Source organism: Meleagris gallopavo, chromosome 4 (genome assembly GCF_000146605.3).
Source record: "Meleagris gallopavo isolate NT-WF06-2002-E0010 breed Aviagen turkey brand Nicholas breeding stock chromosome 4, Turkey_5.1, whole genome shotgun sequence".
NCBI lineage: Eukaryota > Metazoa > Chordata > Aves > Galliformes > Phasianidae > Meleagris > Meleagris gallopavo.
The window spans coordinates 51529863-51547802 of record NC_015014.2 but is presented as its reverse complement, the minus strand read 5'-3'; the positions used below and the strand labels follow the sequence as shown (position 1 = coordinate 51547802).

The 17940-nt window shown below is 34.1% G+C and overlaps 1 long non-coding RNA gene across 1 annotated transcript in view; it reads right to left on the bottom strand.

The window, feature by feature from the left end:
- Positions 1-17940, bottom strand: part of LOC104910798 — a 125814-nt gene that overhangs the window by 101458 nt on the left and 6416 nt on the right. The window contains exons 2-3 of the long non-coding RNA XR_004159675.1: positions 2200-2248; positions 951-1046 (exon numbers count right to left, since the gene is read on the bottom strand). This is a non-coding gene — a long non-coding RNA (uncharacterized LOC104910798). The remainder of the gene's footprint in view (positions 1-950; positions 1047-2199; positions 2249-17940) is intronic.

The window sequence follows — 17940 nt, the reverse complement described above, 5'->3', positions numbered from 1 at the left end:
ACTCTTCGAAAAAAATATTTTCAATTCAATATAACCTTTTCCTTTGTCTCACCATTTTCCTTTTTGGCCTCAGAGAATTAAATAAAAAATTCATTGTTTCTTCATTTCTCTTTAATAGCATGTGATTTGAGATTAAAAAAAAGAAAAAGAAAGAAAAAAGTAAAAAGCATTGAATTTGTGAGAAGAATCACAGTAAGAAATGAAGTAGATAGTGAAAAAAAAATACCCAGGGGTCAATAAAATTATATCACCTTCACCTTCTTCACCCCCAAAATAAGTAAGTAAATAAATAAATAAATAAATCATACCCTAAGAACAAATCTGCATAAGCTCTGTACTAATTCACTGTTTATATATATGTGATCGATGGCTGTAGTGAACTGCTTGCGAATGAGAGTACTCTGCTTAATGGAGATGAGAAGACATGTTCAACACATGAAATTATGTGTGCTTTGCTGAGTAACCATTGAGAAATAATGTTTTATTTAAAGTTGAGGGGGGAAAGAATGCAATCCAGTTAATTAATGGTTTGGTTTTTTTTTCACCATGGTACTGCTTAAATGAAAGAATATTAGTAAAAAAAAGGAAAGACAATACCATACCACAATTGAAATTCATTACTTTGCCTCAGTGACCACCCCTGAGGGAACACAACACTTTAAAAGTCCCTGAGACTTTTTACAGCACATACGTCTGAGGACTTTTCTGAAACCAGTGAATCAGCTGAAAAGTTGAAACAGACTGACAGAATCAAACAGTAATAACAGACATTTAACACAGTGACAGCACTTGCCACAGATGGATCATGAATCAGTGCTGAAGTGGTGAGGTGCTCAGTGATGATAACGTTCTCCAACACAGACCAGAGTAGCTTTCTGTAGAGCAAGAAATGTCTGGGCAGAAATTTTGGTGCCTAATGTCTTCTTCTGGGGCTGCTGCAGTGTCCTTACCTGTAGGAATTGTGTTCCAGATGCAGCATGATGAAGAAGCTGCTTCAAGGACAATCAATGGGAGATGAGCAGTATCTTCAGGTCTTCATAAAATCCCTGCAATGCCAAAAGCCCAAGCCCTACTTTATAAGGAAACACTCACAAAGGAGAAAAAGCTATTGAAAACAGTGTGGATCTACTATACACCTATGCTCGACCAATTTAATTGCCTTCTCTGATGACATGAGAGATGGCTGTGCATGGAGAGCAGCCATTTACCTCTTCAAAGTCAAGAGACCAGTGTAATTCTTTGACTGATTCAGGATTTTCACAATTCTATGTGGCAGAAGGATTAGAGACAATAGGCAGCTGAAATACGAGAGGTTCTACATGAATAGAGGGGAAACTTTTTCATTATCCAGAATTGGAAGAGTTTGTTTAAAGAAACAATGCAGTCTCTGTTGTTGAAGTTTTTCAAGATCAGAGTGGATCAAGTACTGAGAAACTTGTTCCAGTTTCATAGCTAGCCCTGATTTGAGTAGAATCTTCAACTAGAGATCTTCCCATCTTAATAATTTTATGATTCAGGAGATGGACTTGAAAAGTCCTTGATAAACATCACCATAGTTACATCTCTAGAACATACAATATACTGAGGTAATATTAATAGAAGAAATAAAGGATCCATCACAAAATGTCCAGAGTTCATTGAAATTGTTACAGAGCACTCAGGTGAAAGTGATCATGCTTCAGTTGTGTATATGGAATTCAGAAAAATCTTTGTTAGAAAGAAACAAAAGAAGAAGAAGAAGAAGAGTTGTGGTATTTTCAGTTAAAACATTTTGAAGTTAAGAAATAAAGGATAGAAATGGGAAATTACTTTTCGTAATGAAGATCAGCAGCATATATCTGTACAACATCCCCAACATAGGTATCATGGTGGTCTCAAAAAAAAAAAGGAAATTATCTACAAAATCTCAAAATCTACAAAATTATTCAAGTTAATTTGTGGAATGCTGATACGAAAAAGTAGTTGGATAATGGAATAGCAGGGGAAAATCAAGATAAAACTTATTTTAAAAAGCTACACTGGACATGCATAATGGTACACACTGAATCGCTCATTAAAAGTCAGGAAACAGTCAGGAAAGACTTTGGATCATGTCCTGAAATTGTCAGTGACAACTAGAAGCAGTAGTAGAATGTTAGAAAGGAAATGGAAGCAAAAAATACAAAAAAAATATTGTCATTATATTAAATTTTAACGTACCTGGATATTTAATATTGTGTTCAAGTCCAGTATATCCATTTCCAAAGCACTAGAAAAGATATAGGAAACACTGACAAAATGATCACTAACGTAGAAATACATTTCTAGTATTCCCTCAAATGGAAGTGAAAAAAGAAAAGGATGTCGTATCAGGGAACACTAAACAGATCATGCATGTCAATCTGGAGAAAGATATAATCAAAAGAAGCTGTATTAAAGGTATGGAAACATAATGTATCATATGAAAAAGCTCAATAGAGAATGTCTTCTCTCAAAAAGTAGGTAGGGATCAATGTAACAATCAAGCAGTAGTCTAAAATGAAATAATTGGAAATCGTTTTTCACCTGCTAGCTAACTGTATCATAGAGATTAGGAAACTCAACGCTTAGGAACATTCCAACTTAATCGTACTTTAAGTGGGATTAAATTTTTGAAGATAATTTTTCATAAGCTTTTTAAGACCTTTGAAATCACAATGTCCAAATTAAAAATATTCAGCTCTGAAAGTGGAAAAACTTCTTGTCACATGCTAGGGCAGTATTTCAAGGAAAAAGACATCTTTTATATAGAAATCATTATCTTCTCTTAAAGACTAGTGTCCTAGGAGTCTGTCTTGGGACTGGTACCACTTTATCAGTGACATAAAGAATGAAATTGAGAGCACCCTCAGCAAGATTGAAGATGACACCAAACTGAGTGGTGCAGTTGATATGAGAGAAGGAAGAGATGCCATCCAAAGAGATCTGAGCAAGCTCAAAACGTGAGCCCAATGGACTTAAAGATCAACAAGACCAAAGGTATTGCATGTGAGTTGGGGCAATCCCAGATACGTCTACAGACTGGAAGAAGAACTCCATGAGAGCAGCCCTGCTGAGAAAGACTTGGGGATCATGGAAGATTAAAAATTAACATGATTCCATCAACAGGGAGTGGCCAGAAGGGCAAGGAAAGTGATCATCCCTCTTATGGAGCCCTCATGAAGCACCACATGGAGTACTGCATCCTGGTCTGTAGCATCCACCACAAGAAAGATGTGAAGCTTTTGAAGTGGGTGAAGATGAGGGCCATGAGGATGGTCTGACCTGAGCCTGGAAGTGTGATCCTTCAGCTGAGTCAGTGTAACAAAGTAGCAGTCAGTTAATGGTTTGTTCTAGTTCAAAGAAATCCAAAACGATCACCCCTTTCCTATCCCAAAAGACAATGCACATCACTTTACATACAGAGGGTTGCATCCTGAACATATTCTTTGATGGGAAATTCACAGGACACCACGTTGTGGACTGCCATTTTGACTCTGGCTTATAGTGATGACACTATATCTCATCACTGGTAATGATGTGCTCAAGAAAACTGTCACCTTCAGCATCACATTAATTCAGTAGGTCCTGACAGCCTTGCAAAATATTTTCATTCTGTTCCTATGTGAGCATCTGTGGTACATACCTTGTGCAATCTTTGCAGTATTCCAATGTTCTCACCATAGTTTCCAATGTATTAAAGCAGATATTGAGCTCCATACACAGTTCCCTATTTGTAATCTGCCAATTTGGATGGATGAGCTGATAGGGATGCCCTACATTTCATGCTGTGCATGGTTGTCTAAAATGTGACCTGCCCCTCACATCACTGTCACCACTGCTGAAACAAACCACTCACCATCTCACTGTGTGCACATCAACTATTTGGTCTTCTTAAATGTTCAGCAAACATCAATGGATGTCAGTGGATGCAATTTTTTTTCTGCATGGAGGAATTCAATGACATACGTTTGCTTTATATGCCCGTCCATGTCAGACATCATTTTGTCAGATGTCCCTCTGATGCTATCTGTTGCACAGCAACAAAATGTGACAGAGTATTGCCAGGAAGGTTCAGTCTCTACTGTCATACCACCAATATCCTCCCCTGATGTTGTAGACCAACATAATAAAATAGGAGGCATAACTTTTGGAGCAGCACTTGTAACATGAGTATAATCATTCCTACTACAGATCACTTTCTGTTCTATGGCGCCCTGCAATAACTCTGATATGAGATAGCATGCTGACAGCTATCTGTGCTAAATGTCTGGTCCATACAAAAGCATTAGCTACTTTGCAGCCCTGCAGGATAGCAGTGTATCTCTCAACCTAACACCTGCTTAATGGACCACAGGACATCTGTAAATCTTTTTACTGACATATTCTGAAAAGGCCACCTTAGTTGTAAGCAGCAATGATGCTGGTCTTACTGAGATCAAATTGGACCTTTTTTTCCCTACAAGAAAATAAAATCTGATGTATACAAATTCTTTTTAAAGCGACTGTTGATGTTTCTCAATACCTGCAGAGAAGATTAAATTAGTGACCATGGGATGTGTTTGTTTTTTTACCTTGGCTGCAAATAAAGCATGCAGGATATAGAAATCTCCCAATTATTCTCTTTATCTTGGGAATATCTGGTAAGGAATATATTTATAAATGAACTACATATTTCTTCTTGGTGTATGTACACCTAATACGCGAAGAAAGTGAGTAAACATCTTAATTTTTATCTACCAACAATTTTTACACTATTTTAATATTATTTCCCTAGCTGATGTATTTACTTTTATGCAAACCCTGGAAGTCCTCCTGTTTCAAAGGCCAAGATAGAAATCTTCCCAAATCCCTGATATCAGGACACCCTCTCTAATCCGCATGATGCACATTCTTTTAGAAAAGATTATCATATTTTCATCTATCTGTTTTGTATTCTAGAGCTAACAACTTAATAATCGGATCATTTTCTCTTATTCTCTATTCCACTGTCCTTTTTCTCTTTGTTATTTCCCTTCTTTTCATGGTTTTATGATTTTTGGTTATTGGTATTCCACATCATAACATGATGTAGTGCACTGGGAGTTAAAGAGTTAATGCTCCCATTCTGGGCACCTGTCCAGAAAGGAAGAACTACATTCCCCAGAATACTATGCATTCAGAGAGGAGATATAACCTCTGGCAAGGTCACCTGATGTCCCTTTTTTCCTTCAGCTGTCCTCCTTGCTGCTCATCCCAACTGCACATATCACCACAGCATACGGAGAGGCCTTCAGTTCTCTGACTTTCTCTCATTATATTTGATTTATTAGCTACAATTCTAATTGTACTGTATTATATTGTACTATAGTGTGTTATCTTGCATTTTGATTTCATATTTAGTAAATTAGTTTGCTTCTCCTCAGATCGTTGCCTCTGTTTTTAATTAGTCGGGTCCCCTGTTTCCCTTTTCTGGAGGTGTGGATTCGCGAATCCCTACGCCCCACTAGTCATAGGACCGGGCTGAACCAGCCCATAAACTGTCAACACGTCCTTACAAAAGATTTTTGCCAGGTGCTAGTAATACTTAGAAACATTCCAACTAAAATGCGCTTTAAAATGTATGATTATAGTGAATAATACATAGCCTACCAAAACATCATTCATCATCTGACAAAGTAATTACTTAGTCATAATGCTGTTTCTTCTTATTCTCCTTCACGTCTTATTTTAAAATCTTCATTTTTGTGTGTTAAAAAACTCTCTCTTCTCTGAGTACACAAATGGGTTATCTGATCACAATGGGATCATAACTCTAAATTAAGTGTTATTTGCAATTATACTAAATTGCAAGGTTATAAGCAGGCAGAAAAAAGAAGGTAGCACTATATTCTAAGTTGTTTAGGGAAAGAAGAGTTTTATTTATCTGAAAGTGCCTCACAAAGAACCCATAATGATTAATAGCAAATATGAAAGCATGGAAGATTTAAATAAATACTTGGTTTCATAATATGAAATTCTCCTGAATCTGCAGATATATAAAATAGAAGTCAGGCAACATGTAAAACAAGAAAAAAACCTATATTCTGAGTGATTACAAGAGAAGAGGTAAGAAAGAGGAGGCATTCCATGTCAAATAAATAAATAAATAAATAAATAGCAATACAGAACGGTAACATTGAGTGAAAAGATAAACACAAATTCACTTCCAGTGGCACATTATTGGACAAAAGTAAAATAACAAATTCAATAGTACACCAAGAAAGAGTAAAGATTACAACCTGTGATTAAGATAAGATGAGGATAGCCAGTGGAAAATAGGAAGTGTCAACTAAAACATGGTCATACTCAATATAGAAAGATGAGATCTATGAAATATATGCTCATGCTCAATAGAAAGAAAATAATAATATCACAGACACTAGATCTTGGAATGCGATGGCAAGTATACAAATGGCTCTTATAAGCTAGAAAACGTTAACAACAGGAAAGAAAATTCTGATGTAGATTAGGCAGAAAAAAAATAAACAATGTTGGAAGGTGTAGATAAGTGTAAAAGCTGTTGGTATCACAGAGGCTTCAGCAAATGTACTCACCATCAGTGGAGATATCAGGAAAATTATGGCAACATTTAACAATCAGGTTATTTGATTAGAATGGAAGTGAATATTTGCTGATAATAGACAGGCACATAAGATACTAATAAAACTGGATGATATTATGTGCAAAGCCATTGCTTATTTCTCAGAGTTGTTCTTTATCATAGACCTTCAAATCAAAATGAAATAAGGGTCACAGCTTAGTGATGAAAAATTCCACAAATACGTAAAGGCTTAGCAAATAGATATATAAATGTCATCATGCAAACAGCGCTCTGGAAATATAAATAAGCTGGAAGAAATAGCTGTGAATATATTCTGAATATACTGAAGAATATCACATTAAGTGTTATTAATGAATTCAAAACAATTAAAAATGAAAAATATATGTTTCAAGGTGAAAGAGTATGAGATGAATTTACAAGAAATAGATGATGTTATTTTATTTTAGTGAAATAAATAAGTCAAATCCATCTAGAATTTAATACAAGATTAGATTTATTATCATTAAATATGTTCTTACTCAAACTGTCAAATGATTACAGTAAGATGATTACATGTCATTAAGGAAATGGCTACAGAAATGTAGAACAATAAAATTCTCTGTTAGAATTGCTGCATTTAATATTATTAGTAAGGGTTTCTCAGTTCCACTTTTAAGTTCAGATCTATACACAATCGCTTATGTAAATGCATAAATAAATTAACATAGACTGTTAGATTAAATAAATGCATATATCTACATGAATTTAATATAAATTAGATATACAAAATGATTCCATATGAATCTAATCTTTTTTTCCACTTTTTTTTTTCATTTTTATTGCTAATTTCTGTTCATTTTAAGTGGCATTCAAGTATAAAATGTAAAATTAGATTTTCAGATAAAATACTTCCTTTCTCTTCTCCATTCATGCAACATTTTGTATCACAGAATCCTAAGATCATAGATTGGCTTGGATATCTGCTCTCAAAAAACTTTATTCTTAAATAAATATTATATTCCCCTTACATTTTTACATAGCAAAAGAAGGCCCTTTATGCATCCTGCTAGAAAGTTTAACAGTGAATGTTTAGAAAACTTTCCAACTGCATACTCTTACTTGCAAATGTGAAAATGCATTAGTAATATCAATATAATGAGGCAAGAAGAGAAATAATAAGATATTGAAGACACAAAGAAAGGAACATATAGTCCAACCTTTGTATTTCCCCTCCAAATTATCTTGGTTCATTCAAAGAATACCATAGGGTCAATTTGACAATCATTTCAGTGCCTTGAAGTGAAAAGCTTTTACAGTATTAATCACTAACTTTTAATCATCAATCCTTTAACACTGAATGTGCTCTAATCCAACTGTAACCTGCTTACTCAGAGGCCAAAAATGAACATGCAGATGAAAAGAATATGAGCATAAATTTTTCCTTCTTATTCTCTGGGTTAGTGTTCTACACAGATTCTTTTATTTCATATTTGTTCAGTATAATGTCAGTGTCCATATCCTAAGCTAATCTAGCAAAATCTTGTGCTTAAGTATTTATTTAAAATATTTAACATATCAAATTAAATTTATCAGCAGAAGCACTGAAGTTAAAATGACTTGCTTTTGTTTTTGTGCATTCATTCCCTCATTTGATGATTCATTATATTTTTATTTTCATTAGAAAGACATCTTTTCTTTGAAAATACTTTCTAACATACCATTTGTTCAAGCTCTGTCTTGAGAGTACCCTGTCCTTCTAAAACAATGCCCTAGCCAGCTGTTATTCTACTTAGTATTAAGCTATTTTTCCCATGTCTAGAAGTTAATGAAGAACAGACTTAGACTTGTGAATGTGAAATTTTTATTCTAATGATTTCTGCATCTAGATACTATTCTAATTTGTTCATAAGTCTTTAACTTTTCAGAATTCTTCATATATGGTTATTTAATATTAGGTGCCTTTTTTTATTGTATAAATTGTATGATCCCTAAACTAACATTACAGCCTAGCTGGATTAGTACATTAAACATTTTGAAAACATTGCCTAGCACTTAGGTCAGTCAACAAAGGAAAGTCTTAGGACATCCTCATGAATTCTCTCAACTTCTAAAAAAGAATGGCTTCATTTAAATTGCCTGCTGAGAATAACTCCTGAATCTCCTTATATACTGAACTGCATTAAGTAATTATTTGGGAAAAAACATATTGGCACATGACAAACTTGTGCCACATTTTAACAACTTAGCACTACACCTGATCAGGTTTCATTGCCCGAGAATATTCCAAAAGCTGTTTAATTAAAGAAAGATATAGCTTCAGTATGATACAATTTAGTTCAAAATATTGACTTACAGACATATTTCTGTTTTAGTATCTGTTAATTGACTGATTCATTTTTTTTTTTTTTGCACTACATTGCACTTATTTTTGGAAAAGTGAAGTTGCTATTATTTATGATTCCTTTGTTTTGTTTCAACTAATACTTCATTAAGACTGTAATATCTATGAAAACTTGTATTTTCAGTGATGCTGAAAATATCCTTGTATCTAAATTTGTCATGTCTCCATGACTTTCTCTTACAAATCACTACAACTGTATCAGCATTTCTCTTTGTTTTCTTTTTCTTTTCTTTCTTCCCGTGAAAGACATACCATACATGTTTTCAGTTGTAGCTTTTTCCTTCAACGCATCTGACTTTTGCTCTAGTCTCTTCCTGTGTATACCCATCCTTTCCAGCTGTCCATAAATGGGAACAGAATAGTTGATAATTCATCAGCTTTTTGGCTTGGTTATTTAGCATGACATACTTTATTAAATTTAACAAATATTTCTGGTGAGCTATGTTTCCATGATCATGGAAATTCTATTGATACTGTGTTTATTGGTGTGTCAAAATTCTTGATTTGGTTAATTGCATGAGAAATAAAGACTTCAGGGTTTTGTGATCAAGTGGTAAATTGGTTTTCTAGTTACTTAGTTTTAAGAAAACAAATTGTAATGCTTCAATGTACCTTGTCACAGTCTTTTTATGTTACTTTCTAGGGTCCTACCAGACTCACAGTCTTTTTTGCTTATTATTTTGTGAATAAGCTGTCAGTATTTCCTACATGTAATTATTCACTTGCATACAGTATGCTTTACATCGTTCACATTTTTAGGGAAAATAACAAGGCATAGTTATAATGTACACAGATCTATACAGATTAAACTTTTCTTAAAGAAAGAATATTTTGAAGGCATAGTGGGGGCTAGCTACTCTTCTGGGGATGGAGAGTTGCAGAGGCTTCCCATGGGAGTGACAAGACATAGTACTGCCAGATGGGGAAATCCAACACTCAAGTCAGTGAGCAGTGCGGACTGGGGACAGCCCAATCCTTAGACATTGCACATCTCCATGGCAGAGACTGGCCAAGACTAGGTTCAGGTATCAGCCCATAGGTCAGGCCTTTAGCAAACCGATAGTTCAATTTGCAAATAGGCTGCTTTCTATTAACAGTTTTAGCAAAGTGTACTCAGCCCTGCAGGCCTTGCTTGGATACTGTGGAATAAAACAAGGTTGGCAAGGTCCCTGTGCCCAGCTGCATATGTAATTGTGGTTAGTTACAAGCTCCCTCTCCCTCAGAGAACAATTGGCCTCCACTGGTACTCTTCTCCCCACGTTGTATCCTAGCTTTTTCAACTTTTTTTTTTTTTTTTTTATTATAGGCTGCTCCTTAGTTCCTTAGTCATCCCTGTTCAAGGCTGTTATGATTCATGCTACTCTTGTTGATCTTCATGAAACTTCTGTTGACAAGCATTAACTCCAGAGGTTCTCCACACATTGTTATCCAGCAACTGGACGCCAAAACACTGACTATCACTATATTAAGCTCATAGTCTGTCCAGACTTAAATCTAACAGTTTGTACATTCAGCATAAATATAGTTCCTAAAATAATATTATTTAATCTGGAAGAGATAAATGATAATGAACATGGCAGAGATCTTTAAAATCAAGACTGTTGTGGAAAGTTACTTAGAGACTGTTTTAAAAATATTTATCCAATGAAATACAATAACACCACTATGGTAGGATAGCCAAAAATATTAATCATATTTTACCATCTTGATCATCTGATCTGCTTATAATAAAAATTGGGTGAAATTATCAATGTAAAATATCAACTGCTGCTTGGACTAAAGCTGCCGAGGGGAGATACACAAAAAATGGTTTTGTAGCTTTGCTTTTTTTTTTTATCCTTTACATCTTTTAATGACAAGAAGCTCTTCTTCAGAAAAGAAAAAGAAAGAAGAGATTTTCTATGCAAGCAAGAGCTAAGTTATTATAAGTTGCTGTTTTAAGTGCATCCTGTTGTTAGGGTAACTAAAGTTCTAAAAATACTTTAAAAAAAAGGACATCACCTTAAAAGCTTCTCAAGTAGTCATAGCAACAGTATTTTTTAGACTAAAAGCAGTTCATAGAGGGTCTTTTTCCCCTGACCTTAAGCTTTTAAAAAATTATGTTGCCAATTTCTTTTAAGAAAACATACATTTATCTAAAGTCAGATAAAGTCCAAATTAAGAATATGCTGAATTATTCCAAAGTATTTTATGTGTACTGTCATGGTTTCATGATTTTTCATTATCAGTATTCCACATCATAACATCATGTAATGCACTGGGGGTTTGACTGCTGATGCTCAAGTTCCGGGTGCCTGTCCAGAGGAGAAGAAGAGCTACATTTCCCCAGGGGGCTTTGCGGTCAGCGAGGAGATATAACTCCTGGCAAGGTCACCTGATGCTCTCTTCTTTGCCTGCACTGCTTCGCTTGCGCTTCTCTGCCTGCACTGCTTCGCTTGCGCTTCTCTGCCTGCACTTCTCATCTCAGCGTTGTGGTAAGGCCGATCCACCATCAATTTCACACTCTCTCTCCTTATAAAATTCTGCTGATACCATATTTAGTAAATTACTTTGTTTCACCTCAGATTGTTGCCACTGTTTTCAATTATTTCGGGGTCCCCTATTATCTTTTTCCCGGGGCGTGGATCCGCGGATCCCTCCACCCTTCTAGTCACGGAACCGGGCCAAACCAGCCCGTAAACCGTTGACAGTGTACATAGGTTACACTTAAAAATAAAAATAAAAAATTGAAATTCTCTTTTTTTTTTTTGTTATTTCCAAAAAGCATGCTATATGATACAGGATTAAAGTGATTTACGATTCACTTCATTGTATCACAACAAATATATATTTTAGAATTGTTTTCAAGCGTACACATAACTTACGAATGTATTGGTTGGGATTATTTTCTCTGGTTTTGTATCTTTGTTACTTGTTGTTGTTGCTTTTCTCAAAAAATATGTGCTAATGTGCATTCATCCTCTCTTTACTGTTAAAGACATACATTCATTCTCTATACAGATAAGCCTTATAAAACTACATTTTTATTAAATACTAGGATTACTCAAAAACAGTGGGATTTTCCTGCAAAATACTGTCCTATCTGTGCACCCTGTACTATATTACTTTCATGGCTAAATGTGTAAAGCAGCTTTATTTTCACGTATGAATTCACATAGCTGTTTAAGATTTGCATTCTTAAAAACAGAATTAGTAATAGTTTTTATTGTGGTTAGTAGCCAACATAACTAAAAGAATAACAGGGATGCTAATCTTTCTGGCACTTCATTAACAGAACTGTTCAAAAAGGCCTATTTAAAGCTTATTGAAGTCAGCATACCCATTGTTTTCAATAATCTTTGGATCAGGCTTAAAATCCATTTAGTTAAAGGTGTACCAACGAAATGAATGTTATGAAATTACAGTTATCACTCAGGATGTAATTTCAAGGTAATGGAATTTCATCTGTAACCAAAGGTCTAATTTGGCATGGAAATCCTTATTAACAGTGATGACAGATATACAGCAAAGAATACAGCTTGAAGATGATGGCTCAGGTTGTATTTGCATAAATAAAATTTGAAACACCTATTTTTTTCTCCAATTTTAGTAATTATGTTACTAATAGTAAAACTAATTCTTAAATATAAACTGAAAAATCCATACTTACTATAGGTTCTACCGGACTCATGTTGTGAAGGTAATTGAAATTTGTCAAGTATCTTTCTTCTCAACAGCTACCTAACAGTTGTATGCCATTATCTTTTACAAAAAGTTTGCTGTTACTATCAAGATTTCTAGCTTGCAGGACATGATAGCCAGCATGGTCAAATAATTCTTGATGTGAAAATGTGACAATATATACTTCTTACATTGGTAAGTAAAGAAAAAATAATGATACTGTATTGTGAAAACTTATGTCTTCCAGGCTAACTTTTCTGAGGGCTTCCACAAAGAAACTCTAAAAAATGGAATTGGATCCATTTAGGATGAAGCCGTGTGAAAGGCCTATTTCCCACTTCATTCCAAATTCATAGATGGATGCTCACATCCAGTTCTACAAAACAAAACATAGTGTCTTCATTGTCCTTGACAGGTACACTTCTGCTTGAGCACATCTACAGTCTTCCTTACAAGAAAAGAAAGAATAGTCTTAGCCAGATACTTAATTGAGGCTAAGAGACTGGGAAAATGGTTTTCTGATCCACTGTGGATAAGAAATCTGTGCTTATTTTTTGCTGGATGAAACATAAAATAAGCAAACACAATTCTGTCTAATGGAATGATTAAGTGTTTAAAACGATGTTTTAATTCAATCAATTAAAAGTATAAACAGCATGAGTTTGATTGAGTCAGTTTGAAGAGTTACACAGAAGCCAACATGGTTGTCAGCAGGGGTGAAAAATTCATGTATCACCTACACACAGCTTGAATCTCGTATTTCTCAATTAGATATTACAAACAACCTACTCTATCACAGAAGGATAGCTCTTGAGTAAGAAAAAACGCAGCAAAGCTTTCAAAACATGTGCAGTTAATTAAAATTTAGGCACTCAGCAACCACTGTCAAACACTTAATAAGTATGACAGCTTGATTAGCCTTTATTTGTTCTGTCTTCCATAGACAACTTCAGAAAAAAATACTTAATAGATTTAAGTATGCTTTTAAACATAATAGAAATATTTACCATAGTAGATTAATAAAATGCCTGTCTTTTAAGAAAGTATACTCTTATATTCAATAGATGCATTCCTATAAGCTAACAGAATAGAAATAACAATAAATATTTAACTACTGTTAATTGTGGATAGAGTACTCTAGAAAGAACAACATGAAAGCAAACAAAACATCCAATTGCAATTCTAATATGAAAAAGCTTTTATCATACACTACACATATTTGTGTGGTAATTTAACACGCTAATATTAGGGCAAGACTTTCCAGATGTGTCCAGTTCTGGTCTAAACTATTAGTTCGATCCATGATAAAAATTGTTGCCTTTATGAAAATGTAGGTTCAAAGAAAACCTGATAGACAACTAAGCTGCTTTAAAAAACGTATGTTCTAAAAAACAGACAAAAAAAAATAACATCAAATTTCAGATTAAAATGCATGCATAAAAATCCATTCATAGTTACGTAGAGACAGCTTTATTACTGACATAAATTAATTTAGACGCATCAATTTCGAAACCTTAGTCAATGTACATCTGCTTAAATAAAATGGTTGCATTACTTCTAGGCTTCCGTGGAACCAGTGTTTGATAATCCATTTTAGCAATGTATCTGTATAACCTTTTCAGATGGCTTTAAATTTCAGATGTACCTTAAATTCTTAGCATCGTACCTTTTTTTTTTTTTACCATGAAGTTTTTATTATCATGATTACACTATAAAATCATACAATCTTTAAGAATAACAGAAGAAATATATGCATGTAAGGATATAGCGTTAAAAAAAATTAAGCATTCTCTTCTTAATTCTTCTCACTTAATGCTGTTTATCAACTCTGCTCCAGTAGTCAACTTCATAAATAAATAAAAAGTTAAGAATATTTACTGACCTAGTAGTGTATGTATAATCCATAAAGCGTAGAATATTTTTTACATTGAAATGACACCAATATTTTAATATTAGTCCAAAAAGGCTTAAGTTTTAATTTTCTTAATTAGCTCAATGCAGCTGAACAGACAAAATATACATACAAATTTAAGAGTCTTGCAATATAAAAAAAAAAATCAGTGATATAAAAGTATATGTTTTCATAACACTTTAGCAAAGAAGGTTCTTTTGGATGTGATGGAATCCTATAAATCAGTAAGTTACAATATTACCTGAAAATAAGCTTTCAGAATGAATACTTTTGGGAAGAACGCTATATATGAATTTTGCCTCAACAACTTATAAGATTACATTTTTGAGTGAGAAGTATCATAGAAGCAGTCTAATATAATATGAATATTAATTCACAAGTCAAGTCCCATTGCAAGACCAGTGAAAGGTTACTGCATATGCTGTATTAAAGGAAATAAATTTAGAAAAGGCTTTGGAATCTTTGGCTTCAGTTATAATGCATTTACATTATAACTGCAGGCAGTTATATATCTATAAGCAGATTTTGTATGCCAAAAAACTTCAGAGAAACAAATTGTTCGTATTTTTCACTAGTGGAGATTTACAAGAACTAGTTTGGTATACACAAAGATAAGATCTTGATTGATTATATCTCTCCTGTTCTAGAAATCACATCACTTTTTGCAAATGGTAACCAAAAATTCTTCCATGAACAAGGAATTTCAGCCTCCTCAACTGACAGCTGTGCAACTTGCGATCACATTCATCAGGAAAAAAATCATCATGTTTCTGTTCCGCTAACCGGGTAAAGAACAGCTTATGAGATTTCACTTCAAGAAGATTTACATAAGTACTTAAATAGCCCCATTTTAAAATAAGAAATGTTATACATGGTTGTATCTTAGAGGTCCACGAGTACACCACCATTCATTAATACAACACCGAAAGAAGCAGATTGCTAGCCTGCTTAAGTGCCTAGTTGCTTGTTTACATTCTACTTTTCACTCCTATCATATTCTGGCTTTGCTTATTTCTCCAGTATACTACTTCAGGATGTTGAGTCCTACACCAGTTTCCTGTTCTAATTATTGTGCCTGATCATCATGTCTGAAACCTAATGACTTGAATGTCCTGCAGAATAATGGAATCTTACCTCATCCTGCCAAACAGATTCAGAGCCTTCATATATTTAGTAAGGACTCTGTTTCCTTCAGGCCCAACTGATAGAAATCCAGAAGCCACATATCACGTTTCATTTCAGCACCTGTTATATCTATTTTTGTAAAAGCATTGTTATTGAACCAAAGTGCATTGGCTTTGTAATTTTAATATAGATTTCCAGTAATTTGAAATTCTCTCATTCAATGCCATTTTTTTCCTAGTACAACCATTTGTTTATATTAGGTTTTGTTTATGCCTTATGTTTAAATACTAAATAATTTTATTACCTTCTAATATGATAACATTATAGCCTGAAATTTCTAACAGATGAGGAGCCTTCACTTATTATTTCCATCCCACTCCTGTTCACTTTGTTCTCTAGACCTTAAGGTCTATGTTGAGGGATGCAGTGTAATGGTAATCCCTGAACGAATATTTATGGGCAGCAGAGATCTATTTATAAGACACTTATTTTGGTTGTGTTTTATTTTATTGTTCAACATTTAACTACCCTATAAGAGCCTCAAACTGCATGTGAATTAATCTCCTCAGTGGAACATAAACCTGTCACAGACAACCTAATTCTACACTTAATTCTCATACCAAATAGCCCTTTATTTCCCTTATAACACATGTGGTGGCATTTCATGATTATAAGTTTTACTCAAAATCTTAACAACCCTGCTCAGTCTGGCTCCCAAGGTGGAAGAGGATATAGATGAGCCCTGATTCACCACATTTCTTATATGATGGCTGTGTAATTAAAGACAAAATCTGTTATTTTGGAGTTCTACAGATTGGGTGTCAAACTACCCAGAAATCTAGATATATAGGTTTCTGTCAATTATTCTACATGTGATTTTGGATAAAGGACTTAACAGTTTTTAAATTTGAATTTCCCCCTACTCACTCTTTCAGCAAAAAATACAATAGCTGAGCTCATTCTTAGAGCAAAAATCACAAATTCTCAACTGTACCAGCTTGATTAAAGCTGATGATGAAAAAAATTCTTTACTGATTATGAAGTATTCAGAATACCTCAGTGTCTTTGAAGGGAAATAACACAATACATCTTTGCAAGTCTGACTTTAGGTGCAAATGTATAATGTAGTAAAACTGATCAAATTATCATTTAGGAAATCACTTTCCACAGCAGGCATAACTAATCTGGAATTCATAATGCCTTTTAGCATGGCTAATATGTCCTGGACACTTTTCTGGGACATATTGGTGTGATAATCTTCAGGATTTATTTGATTATTTCCCACTAGAGTTGGGTGAAATCCATATTTTCACAGTGAACACAGATCATCCTAAACAGCATGAAATAACATTCTAGAGAGCTCATGTTACTGCCATCTGTATACCAAATTAGAAAAATCCCACTTTTTGTCTGCAGTGGAAATTCTGTGTTAAGGAATTTTCCTGCAAACTTGAAAATAGACTCCAAGAAGACAGGTCTGCATCTGGAGGCTTTTGCAAACCTCATTTCTTTTTCTGTTATCCATCCTAAATTCTGGATCACTGACTACTTACGTCAAGGAGGCTCTCATTCTGGTATTTGTAAAAGAACAAAATAATTCATGCTGAGATGCAAACTCACCAAAACTAGCAAACACATTCAGAAAATCTGAAGTTTAAGCACATTCGTTCTATTTGAAATTCCAAACTTTAAAGCAAAAAAACACTTGGCTTTCTGTCAGTCACATATTAATATCACAATAAGCTCTTCATCATCTCAGACATTCACAGTTTCTGCTCAGATTAATCCAGTTATTTCCTTCCTCTCAGGATTTTCATATGTCCCTTTTAGATTCCTTAACACAACAGGCAATTATATGTAGGCAAGTAATAAGGTATGGGTTCCTGAGATTAGGTGTCTTATATCAATGGTGAGGGGGTGCTGACAGCTTTCTTAAAAAACAGCTTTCTTCTTCACATTCATTATTTCACAGATTTTTATTGAATTTGAGTGATTTATCCAAGCGTTAGGTCATTCTGATACTATGTAATATGTTGACTGAAAAGCAAAGATATATTGCTGAATAACTTCTGCATAACTAAGTACTCTTACATTAAAACAGGGTGTGATAAAGACAACTGCAAAAGTCTACAAAGAATGAATGGAAACAATTTAGCAGCGAGCATTTCCTGATTATAATTTGATGTATGTAATTTGTTATGTAGATATATTCCTGTTTTATAGAATGTTCTACAGAAGTTTACTGTTGTTATTTGAAGTGTGTCCAATAAAACAAAGTTACAG